General features: G+C 42.3%; 1 long non-coding RNA gene across 1 annotated transcript in view; it reads left to right on the top strand.

Moving 5' to 3' along the window:
- The window catches only part of LOC139812997 (uncharacterized), a 29,553-nt gene extending 16,639 nt beyond the window's left edge, over nucleotides 1–12,914 (top strand). The window contains exon 3 of the long non-coding RNA XR_011732008.1: nucleotides 12,216–12,914. This is a non-coding gene — a long non-coding RNA (uncharacterized lncRNA). The remainder of the gene's footprint in view (nucleotides 1–12,215) is intronic.
- The last annotated feature ends 230 nt before the right edge of the window (nucleotides 12,915–13,144 follow it).

The following is a 13,144-nucleotide window of genomic DNA, read 5'->3' as shown; positions in this document are numbered from 1 at the left end:
CGCGATAGCCTTATCAACCCTCTTGCGAGGCGTACCGCGCCGCGTGGATATTTCACGGCGGTTCGCCGCAATAGCGCTTTTCCCCGCGTCCCGGAGCCCGAACTATGCTTTACCCCCGACAACGCTTTTACGGCAACTTCCGTGCTAATGACCAAATGCAGGAAATTCATCCCGGCCGGCAACTCTGCGCTTGACCTGGTCAAAAATAATGCCGCATTTCGTAGTGATATTCGAGTCCTCATAAGGTACTTCATCAACAACATCATAATCCACCAACAAACAATCCACAATAATTCAGACTTTTCCTAGAGAAAATGAGCTTTCGTTCAGCAAATTTTTCTGTCTCTTTGAAATCTTCTTTAAACCTTCGCAGACTACGTGTAATTCTGCTACTTTCGTCGACACCTGGGTCTTTTAGGGCCAGTTAAGATTTTCAGGCTGTAATGGCCATAAAAAATCTGAAAAAATTCAAGTACTTTCAAAGGCTTTAAGAATCTATTTATACCGTTATATATATGCGCCTGATCTTGTTTAGGTTTTTTTATGAGTTCGTAAAATCTCCGTAAAATTCGAAATTGAAATATCGAGTGGGTCTTGAAAGCCCCATTGCACGCGGTCTGCGAAGGGTTAAAACTTTCTCAAAATCTATTTTCTTTAAATTATATATTATCGTACTAGCAACAATTGATACTCTTCAGTTACGAATATCAATCTCGAAGAACTTTTTACATGGTCGTTGTTAAAAGTAATGAATATTTAATTTCAGGCTATCACCTAACTTAACCTAACCACCGTTGGCACCGTTGCGCGTTGTAGCAATTGTAAGTTTTACCTCGTAAAGGAAGTACCACATTACCATAGATAGTTTGCAGACTTGTGCTTCTAATCGGGATAGACATCAGCCGGGTTTTTCGAGATATTCTCAGCATCCTTAGTTCATCACGGCAAGGAAATTGTTGAATTTTCAACCGGCGCGGCGATTCCGCAGCGTGCATGCCGGTCACCCGCAGATGCGTTGGCCGCGCCGAGGGAAGCCCTCGCGCAAGATTTGCGCGAAGCGTGAATGGAAGAGGGCGTGGGAAACGGCGAAGTGGCCGCGTACGCGGATAGTGTGCTGACTTGCGACCGGTCCGGTAATTGCCGTAATTGTGCCGAGTGATTCACACATCAGGATCAGCGCGGCGCGGCGCTCCCGCTACTCCTCCAGCTCTCCACCTCCGCGTCTCTCTTTCGCGCAAACACGCGTATGTACACGCATACGTTCTCGCGGCAATAGCGGGTTTAGCGGGAGGGTATTCGCGCGCAAGCGGCGCGGCGCGGCGGCGAGCGAGAGCGCGAGCGCATCTGCGCGGGATTTCGGAAACAATTGCCGACAATTCTCGCCACTTGACTCGCGGCCAGCGATTGACGTGAGAATCCGCTTAGACGGCTGTATAAACTCCGCCGCGGAGCGTATGAGGTCATCTTCATTAAATCGTTCTCCGCTTAATGACTGATCTAATTTTTTCTCTCGTCTCTCTTTCTCTCATCGCCGCGCCGACGGCGGCCGTTTCGCGCCGCACTACCGCCCCGCGTATCAGCGTAATGTGCCGCTTTACCTCGTGCTTTTTCCGCTTCTGAGGGCGGGAACGCCGTTCGTGGAAAGTTCGTGGTCGCTTTCTTCTCACGTGACGCTTCCACCAGGAAAGCCAGCTTCGTGGAACGCGCACGAATGAGAGCGAGATTGACGTAGCGAACGTGCGAGTGTCTTCAGCTTAGATTCGCGAGCGATTGGTATCAGCGAAATTATCTCTTCCGGTAATATGTGAAATACCTATCTCGAGCGTTCTCTAGGTGAAGCATATTTCTAGGATAAGATTACAAATCTTAATTATCTCTGATAAAATCGAATGTATATATATATATATAAGTATTTGTTTTTTTTCTCCTTTTCAAAAAATATATATTTTGAAATATGATAGAAGTAATATAGAATATATATATATATATATATATATATATATATATATATTAATTTAATTTGCATACGTTTTCTTCATTTTTCGTTAGCCTCGTATAAAATTATTTTTCTTAAAATTTCATAATAACACGTTATTCATTATTATATTACATATTCGGTATTATATAATCTTACATAGGTATACATAAAAATCTATGCGCATGAAAAAATAAGATTGAAGCACTGAAGTGTGTGTTGCAAATCCTCCGTGTGCACACACAGCCCTCATTCGAGTTGGCGGCGGCGCTTTGTACCGCTGGAATAGCATCCCGCGAAGCTACTTTGTCTCCGCATCCGTTTCCGTGCCTTCCACAAACTGAGGAGGCAAGCTAAGCTGCAAGCAGCCATTTACATTTGCAAAACATGACCTGCTTTCTCGTAAACCTTGATATGAGCTAATTCAATCCCATCATCATCAACTAACGATTATTACATAGCATTTCAAAACTGCCAATTATAATTTAAAAGAATACGAATAGTTACTAATCGAACATTATTGCGTTGCATTACGTGTAAAAATTATAAAATCTTGGGTCTTAGGACAATCCTTGATTTATATATTTTGTGTCCATTTCTACGAATATAGATTAACTTTAATCTCGGTTTAACTTACTTTTTATTTTCTTCTAGTTCCAAGAAATATAGAACAAGATAAAAAGTAAGTTAAACCGAGATCAAAATTAATCCGCATTGACAGAAATAAACATTATTCATATAATATTAAACATTCTATTATTATCATTTCCTGCAATCCTATTGAATTTATCGCGTTATTTGATAAGTGTCTATATGTGTATTTTGAATGTACTCGGTACATCTACAAATCATTATTCTGAAACAGAAGCCAGAAGGCCAAGCCGTTGGATATAATTTAATTCGGTCCGCTTTCGAAAACTCGAATCTCATTAGAATCGTATTCTTGTACCAGCAGGACGGTGTACCCCGTACCGCGTCCGTATCCGTAGAAGAAATCAATTCAGGTCCCTCGGTCCCGCAGGAGATGACATTTGACACCTCGCTGGCATATTTGCCACCCCGCCAGTGATTGGCTGATTATGATCTCGCTAATCCCGGAGCCCGGGGGGTGGGCTTGGACCACCCCGACGTGATTGTCGAGCTCAAAGGCAAATATACGTATCGCGCACCCTTCGGTGCTAACCGTGCTTCGCGATAGCGCGACCCCAATTTCCGTGCGAGCGTGCGTGCGTGCATACGTGCGTGCGTGTCGCGTGTGTGGCGATTACACGCGATTCCGCTGGGCATACGTTCGCCCAATGAAAATCGCTGCTTACTCTCGTTTATGATATTTCATCCGCGTGCTACTCCTGATTCCAAGTCAATGTGTGTCATTTCTTTATGGGATACTCCAGAGAGATATCAGCACTCTTTTCTCTCTAATCTTTATGATTGTCTCGGAGTAACAAATTGCGGTAATTGGCGTAATAAATTAAGAACACGAGTGCTTTTTTTAAAATAAAGCTTAATTTAAGCCACATAAGTTTTCGTTAAAAAATTAAGTACTTCCTAAAGCGATAGTACGAGCGAATATTATAAATATATTGAAATTCTTGAGCAATTTGCATTACGTTTTGTATTTTCCCTTACGCCAATTTTAATCTAAAAGTTAATTGACGCTGTATTTATTGTAGAAACTTCTACGGGATATATCTCTCGGTAAAGATCGTATCTCCGACTTTCGCGAAATTCGAATTCAAATTATTCTATAAATAAGATCCTAGAGTAGTTCAACTTCAAACGGCGAAGAAAACGATTCCAGGATTTCACCCTCCAATTGACCTCCAAAGCGTTAACGAGAAACGCGAAGGTAACGGTTCTCCAAATAAAGGACATCTCGCAAGTTTTCCCTCCCTTCGCGCACGACGCGCGAAAGTTCCCTCGTCGAAAATTTCAATTACTCGCTGCTACTCGGTGTGATGTAATGGAAATCAGCCGGAGTGTAATTCCGCGCGAGAATCGCGCGATTACTTCCGCCTCGGGGGTTTGCGACTTCACGAGTAAGGTAAGCCGCGAATCGAAAAGTGCGCGGCAAAGACGTCGGCTCTTGCACGCGGGGGCTACAATCAAAATGCTAATCGTCTCAAGAACAAGAGGTGTAAGTCCATAGAAATTGGATGTAAGGGACTTAATATCGCTTGGCGGCGCGGATCGCTAAAGAGTATTACGGGGGATTACCGGGGTAAAGTGACACCCTTGGCCCGAGGGCTGCGGTGGCGCGCCGCGCGCGTAGTCTTAACAAAACACCGGGGGTTGGAGGGGCCTTCTGTAAATATTGTTACTGCCACCCCGCCGGCAATTTCGCCAGCCATATGTCAAGCCACCGATGTCCTTTTTAGCGTATTCGCGCACGCACGTTAGTCGCTCTCGAATTGATCGCGGTGAGGAATATATGCGCGGCGCCATGGAAAGATCCAGCTCAAAGAACAATCTAAAAAGAAACGAAAGTATGAGGTCAGGTCGAGGGTATTTACTCTGAAAATATCAGCATCGAGATTTTGTTTGATGTATTGTCAAATTTGTATCCTCGATAGATTTAACATTTTCATGTAATAAATATCGACTCTTACGAAATTCGAATTCACACACACAAATTGTTCTATAAATAAGATCCTATAGAGTAGTTTCACTTTATTTAATAAGTATCGACTTTCATACCATATAGATTTTCTTAGAAATTAACAAATGCTTTAAAAATTCTACAGTATTTCCTGAATGCATTCATATTACAGAATATAATATTACTAATATTTTTTAGCATAAAGATTTATTGGGTAATATACATATCTCCTCTTTATATAATAATAAAAAATAAAACAGTATTGTCTATGTCATTTTATATATCTATATATATCACAGAAAATACTGCTGTTTTAAAGAAATCAGGCATGGCCGGCAGGTATGTTCGATGTTCGTTATGGTAATGCATAAAGCGGAGTATAAAGCAATAAGTACGGGGGTCAGCGAGGGTGAATCGTAAATTAGAAAGCAGAGAGCGAGACGGAAGCGCGGAGGAAGGGGGACCGCCGGGCTCTCGAATTAGCATCGCTTTCAAGTCGCTTTCTAATCTCGGTAACTGGACAAATTGGCACTGAATGATCAGTAACGAACGGACGGAAGGCTCAAGTGGGTTTGCGGCTGTAGGCTGTAGGCTGAAGGACGCCTCGGGAGAAATGGGGGGACGCCGGGCGTCGCGTCGCGTCGCGTTCCGTTGCGTTGCGTCTCGCGCCGTCTCGTATACCGCTATCCTGCGGTATATCGCGACTGACACGTGGCACGGATTACATATACGTGCATGTTACACGGCCAATTTCGGACGTTCGGTTAATGTGCACGCTCGAAGGGGCCTCTAATTGACGAATTAAATCCTTCAGGCAGCGATTTAAACGCATTTGTAACTACAAATTGTACAGAATCAAATATGGTTCAGAGGAAAAACTAAAATTGTTTTATTCTTTATAAAGTATTAAAAACTGTACAGCAGCTTTGGATAAAACTGCACCGAAAAGCGGATGCAGTTGCCATAAACTAAAGAGAAATTTCAAAAGCATCTGAGATCTGCAAAAACAGCATTAACGATCTCACTGGCTACGTTTACACCCAGCGACCTGATCGCGGCCTGACCTATATTGTGACCCGAAGTAGGTCTAGTCATCTTTCGTTTACACCGAAAGAAACCTAAAAATTGACGGGATCGTATTTGGGATCGCCCTGAATTGCAGCGAATCCGAACAAGCAAATGAAGCGCGTTTGTCGCGTAGGACGCGTTCGCGCTTGATCGCGCGTTTCAGACAATCGCAACATGATAACGGCCGATTTCAGGTCGGGTTATCACTAAAATACGTAGCATGCTTCGATCTGAAGATCCCAGGTCCGGTCGTCTATCAACTGTTTACAGCAGGCGGGGGCTAAATAGCCTAATTACTATTGGTCGAATTTGAGGGTACAGGCCGCGGCCTAATTTCAGGGTGTAAACGTAGCCACTGACGTTAAATTGTTTTTCAAACTACTTTGCACTTCGTCCGCGTCAAGTTTTCTTCGATGAGAGATCTTCAATAAAAATAAAATTCTGTTTTCGCGAAATGGGACACGAACGGATTGTCAACGACTAGAATCGGGAATAATCGACAGCTGCAACGGATTTCACGTTGCCAACTCGGGTTAGGAGGGAGCGGTGGGGGGGGGGAGGATTTTCTCCTCGGCCGTGGCAAAACGCGCATGGCCACCGTAAACATAAATTCCCCGTATACCACGTATTCCGGTAGCCACGATTTATTACCCGTGAATCGAGCCGGAGGGGGCGGTTTACAATGGGCCGGCAAATTGCGGCCCGTTTATACGATGGAGACGTTATAGCGAGTTGGGCGATGCGGACGAACAAGTGTGAAATCAGGTGCATCCATAATGCAAAGGGGTGGGCGCGCGAGGCCCCGCTCCCCGGTATGCTCGCGCTCCCGCTCCGTTGTAGTTGTATAACCACCCCTCTCTCGCGCGTCCGCATCCCCCCAGTGCGCGCTGCAAATCAATTAGACACGCGGCGGAACGTTACGTTTATTGCCGATGTATCGAAAAACAGAACGCCCTGTCGCCGACCCCTCCGGAAACATCGCGGATTTCGCAGCAACGCGCGCGCACAGATGGGTGGGTGGCGTGATGAAACGCGAAATCCACTCGTGGTCGATTTTTCGGAGTGTTTACGGATTAATCGACTAACGGCTCGCATCAACTGTCGTACGGAATGGAACGGCTTTTACTCGCGAAACAAAATGGTATAGCCAACTCTTATGTGAATTAATTTCACAAGAGAAAATTAATCTACATGGAGATGATCTAATTAAATTAATTAATTAGAAAAAAACTGGAATTTTACACAGAAGAGTTAAAAATATAACGTATAATAAAAGTAACAGATTTTTAAATTTATAGGGTAGACCGGGGACAAAAGTAACATTTTGAGTTTAAGATTTTATAACAGTTAAAATATAATATGTACGTAAAAAAGACCTGTACCTTTAGATGTAGTATTTATTTGACTACAAAATTTTTTTGTGCTGAATTCAGTAATGTAACTAGGAAAAAAGTTATTATTGTTTAAAGAATATGAGGAATACTGTTACAACCGTCCCAACCCCCGGGACAATTGTAACAGCAGAGGGGAACGATTGTACCACATCTATAAACGATTGTACATCATCTATAAACAAAATAATGGTTATTTAGTAGGTTTATGTAATCAATCTTACGAATTTTCTATAAAAAATGCAACTTTAATGATAAAATAATTTGTTACATGACAATATCAGTATTTTTACATTATAGCAAACAAAAACAAATAATACTGTTTTCTCAACTGAAAGATTATTTATAATCATATATATTTAAAAGATTAGGTTAAGTTGAAGTTGTCCCCGAGCAACGGGGACAATTGTAACGCTACAACTGTTCCCAGGCATTGATGTTACAATTGTCCCCTAATGATATTTTATGATTCGAAGTAAATTTTTTACATAAATATCTGGATGAAAGTCAATCGTATTATGCAAATCATCAACATAAATAATCACTAAAACATATAAAAATAAAACCTTATACCTTCGGCATAAAAAAAGAAAAATATTTCAGATTTTATGCACGTAAGAAAACTTACTTCAGGAAGGAAAAAAGTAACTTCTTCTCCTGCACACGTGCACGTTCCGCGAGGGGCGGCAATGAACTAAGGAACAAATGCCGCTCTATCTAGCGGATCTCGCCTCGCGGTCATACACATGTACCTTTTATAGTTTAAGAAATATTCACGATGTTACAACTGTACCCTGTTACTTTTGTCCCCGGTCTACCCTACATGCAATTATGTTAAAAGTATAACATGTAAATATTAATAATTTTCAATACGTAGCAACATTATGGATTTAAAATGTCGTAATATTAATTTTTTTACTTTTCTAACAAATATATCTAATATTTTAATGTATAATAAAATATATTCGATAATTTATATATTATTACATATATATTTTTAATCCATTATATCTATGTATATGCTGCTTTTACACTGCAGCGTAATCATAACTATTGCTCCGCACTTGAAATAGCTCCACAAATAGTGAGTAACAAATCACCTTTAGGAAGATCCCATCGTTCTGAGTAATTATACTTTTCACGCCTTAACTGCAGTCGATGTTCAATGCTCAATTGTAGGCGTGGTGCTGAACAAAGTGCAAAGTGCTGCAGATCGTTGGGGATGGCCTTAACTCGGTAAGAATTAAAGCGAACGGCTCGAGGGGGTAGCTAAGGGTCGCCTCCAGCGATTATACTAATAGTCGGGGCGTAGATAAGCTTACGGGGGGTGCGGAGAACAGTTAAGGCTACTAATTGTTTTCCGCCAAGGAAACTTTGTTCAGACGATTCTCGTCTGCGTTAACCCATCTATATTCTAACGAAAAATACGTTAAGCCCGATAATTATGAGATACTAACTATATCTCCGTATATTCGCGGCCATAATCCATAAACAAAAGAAACACATGTCGAAGCGATTAATACATGTTTCGGAATAAATTAATCATCTTCGAGAAATATAAAAGCCTTTACTGACAACAGAGTATATATACTTAATCAATTATTTCGTCTGATTATTTCTTATATTCTCGATATAAACATTCCATTATTAAATCTTTCTTAAATTATTCTCCTTAAATCTGCGTAATGTTCTCGCAGCAATCTTCTACGTTTCTATGCAGCGAAAATATTCTAGATATTTGACGTCTAGACAGAACGGCAACAAAAAGCGCTATGTAGCTCGATAACCGAGCCAGGTACGATGGTGTACCATCGATGCGGAAGAAAAGCCCGGAGCGTAAGAGCGAACAATGGCCTCCTCCCTGGCAGGTTGATCCAGCTTGAGTAATGTTGAAATCTGGGGCGTTCCTGGGAAAGACCACCTGACCTCTTCGTTCCTCCATCACTGCCGCTGGACCCTCGACGAGTCACGCCTGGGTATAACACAGATCGAACGTGTCACTAATGACATTGTTGTGATAACTATTAAGTTGATATATATATATATATATAGCTATTATTCCAAAAGCACTTACAATAATGTTATCTATATACACCGTTACATATGCAGTGTTTTAGGGAAATTAAACATGTACAGAAAGCTGTTATCTTTCTTATATACACAAAGATAATATAAAAATATCAATTTTCTTTATGTTTGAGAAGCCAACATTCTTTCTTAGCAAATTAAATCATTTATAAGAATTTTAAGGATTTTATCAGTAATCAAATCCTTGTGGAAGTTATTGCTAAAGAGAAAAGTCCATCACGAATTGCGCAAAAAGTAGCGCACTGCTGACCTGGTGTACTATTTTCCATAAAAAGAGTCTTCCTCTTTCATAATTCGACGTATCATACTTTAGTAAGAAATCCACCGGCGTCAAGATGGCTTATATGATTACAACGACATCGATCCTGAGAAATTGCAGGCGTTACATCGCCTCGAACTACTTGAATATCATCCCGCGCGGTGCATCCTTCGTCCCACCGGAAGTGAAATTAAAACCGATAGCCACATTTGCGCGAGTGAGGTGTCGCATTGCGCTATTCTGACAAGGGGAACGAAAAAAGGAATACGGCCAAAACGGGAAAACTATAGAATCCACGGTCTTCTCCTTGCCCTCCCCTTCCTCCCCCCCCCTCCACCGCGTTCTCGTTCAGGAGTCGGGAATATCGGAATTTCGCACGGCGATCGTGCGAATGTGTCCCGGGCCGCCCCAAGAAGAAGTCGTTCTGGGATGGACACGCGGCCGGGTAATGGAAGATGTGATAATTTAGTATGCACGGTCGGAGTTTATTTGAATTTTATTGGCGAACTCCGCTGTCACGCGGACGTGGGAGAGTGGTGGCGGCGATGCCGCAGGGGGGTTCCTTTTTCGTTTTATCGGATCGGGGACGAGACGACGCTCCTCCCGTTTTCCCGAGGGGACACTTCCGTCCGACCAATATCGCTCCTCTTCCTCCGTCGCTCGGGCCTTCTCGCTCCCCGTTTCTACTCTCCCCCCCTCCCCCCCTCGCCATCACCCTCTTACCTCTTTATCCCTCTCCCTCCCTCCCTCTCTGTCTCTCTCTACATCTTTTACTCTCTCTCCTGGGGCGCTTCCAATATCTTTCTAAGTTCTCGGAGCCGGCCATGAATAAACTATTCCCCGACTTTGAATATCTGAGCGTTTTGCGCGGGAATGGGACCGCCATCGAGGGACCGACCACAGAAAGGACGGGAATGGGTGATATCGATTGATCGACATCGCTCGTGAGAAGAGGAAACGTCGTAGTTGAAAGTGCGATCCTTCAATTTTTGGAAAACGGTTATTTTTAAGAGAGAACGAAAAAGGAAGAGAATGCAGCTTGCTTCAAGCGAATGTCTTGAATTTTCCGACAATTGGAAGAGATTGATAACTTCAACGGCTGGTTGTGCATTAATGCATTATGCAACACGTGAGAGATTCTTCTGGCCAGTATTATTTCAACATTACTTCACATAATCTGTATCAACATCAACACATTTCTTCATTTTCTTCAATCGATAGGAATAAGAAATATTAAAATATCACATATTTGATCTATTTATATATAGGAGTATCTTCATGTTGTTATTAATTCAAAGAAGTTTTAATCATCTTTGTTATATATATAACTGTTATATATATAAAACTGTTATACATATATAAAACTTATATCGGCTGATACAATCTAATCTCTGAAGATTTTGTGGACAAAAGCTTCAGAAAAGCGTTGGGTTCGTCAACACATTAACAAAGTGTATTCTTTATGGTTCGCATCGACCGTCAACGGCGAAAGGCGCCGTTAATACCCGACGGAATTCTTTATTCCTGATCTCGATAGCGGGGCGATTAATTCGTGCCGTCGAGGATGATGAAATCAAGCAGTCAGCATAATGAGTAGCGTTGTCTGCCGCGCAATTCATCGGATGTCGCGGGAGTAAGAGAGACGCGGGGGTGGAGAAGGACGGTGGGGTTATTAATATTCAGAACGAGAAGCGGGAGTCGAGAGCAGTGCCGAGTGACAAATACCTAGAGCCCCGTCCCAACCCCGGCCACGGCTCAACTCTGTAATTAACGCTAATCTCCAGGCCGTTTCCGCGACACCGTACCACCCACTTCGTCTTCTCTCTCCCGTCTCTCTGTACTTACGGGGTGCAGAGGGTGGCTTTAAGCGGGAGCTCGCCAGTCGATTCTCAGAGAGACGGGAGAGGAGTGCCTCGATGTTTTCCTGCTAAAATATAAGAGAGCTTCAGCGTTTTCGCAATTTCATGTTTTTCTTCATTTGCGTTTTATCGCGCGCTACGTTCTCATTGAAAATTCAATGACAATTTGGAATAAAGTAATAAATTATTGCGACCCCCCGGTTACCGACAAACCGCTAGAAAATGCATACAGAGTAAAAATGGGATATTTGAATCAGTTAAAGAAAAAAAAATTGGATAAATTGGATAAAAACTTTTCAAGATAAAGAGTTTTTCAGTTTTCAATGTAAGGAGGGACTGTTTGGCTTTTTGGCTTGAAAATTTTTTATCGGACTTTTTCTTGAACTGAGACTCGAATAGTCCGGCTTTTTATCTTATTGCATGTAGATCTCACAGTGTATAAAACCTCTGGAAAAGTCAGGAAAACTACTCCATTGTTTGCGCATTCCGCTTTCCAGTAAAGCGAAAAAAAGAATGCCGCATGGGCGCGGCATCTCTCGTCGCAGTTCTTGAATATTTTTGTGAACATTACTACCCCGCCGTTCATTCGTCATGGGCGGTACGCATTTAAATTTACAAAACTGTATACTCTGTATTACTAACTGCATATGTGAATGCGTATAAATTTCTTTCGCGGAGCTCATAGAACTTTAGGTGAAATTCTTTAACGTACGCGTGAACTTTAAGTTGTAAATTATGACGATAAAAAAAGAAGAGAAGTTCATCAATGTTTTTTTATATTTATTTACGATAGTTAGAGAAAAAAATTCAAGAAACCGGAAGAGCATATAGAAAATATAGAAATATATAATTAACGTTTCTTATTATGCAATTAATAATTTTAGAATCATAATTTATATAAGTAAGTAGATATTTCAAACATCGAAAGAAAAGTTCGTCGGTAGACGCTCATCATAAAATGTATTTTACTCCGCAGATACAAAAAGCCAAAGCCGTGCATCACGCACGACGAGCAAAACTCGGTTGAAACGCGGAAGCACTTGATTAAAGATACACACATTCAAGATCCTGCCAACGAGCTAGCGCACCTCTTATCACGAAAGATTACTCTGGACAGTGTACAACAATTTAGGAGGGAACGAGGGTTGGAAAACGAACGTGCCCAGGTACTTCTGGCCGTCGCGAGCTGCTCTAATCGAGTCCCCCCGATGTCCCGAAACCGCCGGTGTTTCTTCCGTCGAGCAACGACGGGAGCGAGAAAGAGACGCAGCCACGGGGGTGGGATAGCGAGCGAAGAGAAAAGGCGGCCAATCCAATTCCGCGCTCCAAGCCCGACCGTCGTGATGGCGGAGGGTGGCGAAAAAACGCAGCCACGGCCGGGGCCGGGGCCGGGCGCAAGGCGAGCGAGGTAGGTCTCCAGGCTTTTTTGCGTTTAATCAAGGATATTCGCGGTCGGCTGGCTCGCTATTTCAGTTCGCCGAGCGTTAACCGAGGCGCGCAACCACCACCGAGTATCATACCGCAGAAAGTGGATGAAGGAATCTCTCGTCCTTTGACCTCCCACGGACCGCTCCTGCCGCGCAATCATTCGTAACGGTCCTCATTGTAAATTACCGCGTATCCATGCCGTTGTTTTTGCTTCCTGTGCCTTATCGTGTCCATAATCTTCAGTTTCTTACGATAATTAACTAAACTAATATTTGGTGTATTACAGACATATGGACAGTTTCGAGAGAGAACAAAAGGTGGAATAAAATTTATAAAAGATGGCATTATATCATTACGAAAGGAGATCTCAGGATTATACATTTTTATTACCAAAATATTATTTCGTAATAAAAATAATTTAAGAAACATCGTGACGTTTAACTTCTACGTCTTATAACTAGCACTTCTCAAATGGGA

Source organism: Temnothorax longispinosus, chromosome 5 (genome assembly GCF_030848805.1).
Source record: "Temnothorax longispinosus isolate EJ_2023e chromosome 5, Tlon_JGU_v1, whole genome shotgun sequence".
Taxonomy (NCBI): domain Eukaryota; kingdom Metazoa; phylum Arthropoda; class Insecta; order Hymenoptera; family Formicidae; genus Temnothorax; species Temnothorax longispinosus.
Note: the sequence above shows the minus strand (reverse complement) of the source record. Positions and strands in the feature narration are given on the sequence as shown.